Genomic DNA, 1,176 nt, shown 5'->3' on the forward strand with positions numbered 1-1,176 from the left:
TTGTTGTTTGGCGGGCCCGGGCTGGGGATTCGAACCCGCCACCTTAGGTGTATGTGGCTGGCGCCTTAGCTGCTTGAGCCACAGGTGCCGAGCCATTATCTTCATTTCTGAATTTCATACAGAATTTTGGTGAAATTGTTTTTTGTTTTGTTTTGAGACAGTCTCACTATGTCACCCTTAGTAGAGTACTGTGGTGTCACAGCTCACAGCAACCTCAAGCTCTTGGGCTTAAGTGATTCTTCTGTCTCAGCCTCCCAAGTAGCTGGAACTACCTGCCACAGTGCCTGGCTATTTTTTGTTGTAGTTGTTAGTGTTTGGCAGATCTGGGCTGGGTTCAAACCCACCAGCACTGATGTATGTGGCTGGCCCTAGCTGCTAAGCTACAGGCGCTAAGCCATGAAATTTGAATGATAGTCTTTCTCTCTTTTTTTTTTTTTTTGGCTGGGGCTGGGTTTGAACCTGCAACTTCCGGCATATGGGGCCGGCGCCTGATGGTTTCATCACTAATTGACCCAAGCATGCTAGCATATGGTCATAGTGCTAGTAAGCCCTACTCATAAACTTTCAGATTCTGGAAATTTTTACTTATAGAAGTTGAGTCTACAATAATAAATGCTGCATTTCCATCACTGCCAGTAAATGATTTGTTAATATGTGGCCAATTTTTCTATTAACCCTTATCTGAGCCTCTTAAATTATTAGTATTATTTTGTTGTTGTTGTTGAGACAGAGTCTCACTATATTGCTCTGGGTAGAGTGCCATCGCATCACAGCTCACAGCAACCTCAAACTCCTGGACCTAGGCAATTCTCTTGCCTCAGCCTCCTAAGTAGCTGGAACTACAGGCGCCCACCACAACACCCAGCTATTTTTTGTTGTAGTTGTCATTGTTTTTAGCTGGCCTGGGCCAGGTTTGAACCTTCCACCCTTGGTGTATATGGCTGGTACCGTAACCACTGTGCTATGGGCGCCAAGCCTCTTAAATTATTTTGTAGCAAACTTATTATTTCATCTATAGACATTTATCTCTTAAAAGTTGAGGACTTTTGTTTTTAGACGGAGCCTCAAGCTATCCCCCTGGGTAGAGTGCCATGGCATAGCAGCTCACAGCAACCTCCAACTCCTGGGCTCAAGCGAGTCTCCTGCCTCAGCCTCCCAAGTAGCTGGGTCTACAGG

At 45.5% G+C, this 1,176-nt stretch overlaps 1 protein-coding gene across 1 annotated transcript in view; it reads left to right on the plus strand.

Annotated features, from left to right (window-relative positions):
- Positions 1-1,176, plus strand: part of KPNA2 (karyopherin subunit alpha 2) — a 13,191-nt gene that overhangs the window by 8,853 nt on the left and 3,162 nt on the right. The window lies entirely within an intron of this gene.

The sequence above is a fragment of the Otolemur garnettii genome, unplaced genomic scaffold, assembly GCF_000181295.1.
Source record: "Otolemur garnettii isolate 467f Iridium unplaced genomic scaffold, OtoGar3 scaffold00018, whole genome shotgun sequence".
Taxonomy (NCBI): domain Eukaryota; kingdom Metazoa; phylum Chordata; class Mammalia; order Primates; family Galagidae; genus Otolemur; species Otolemur garnettii.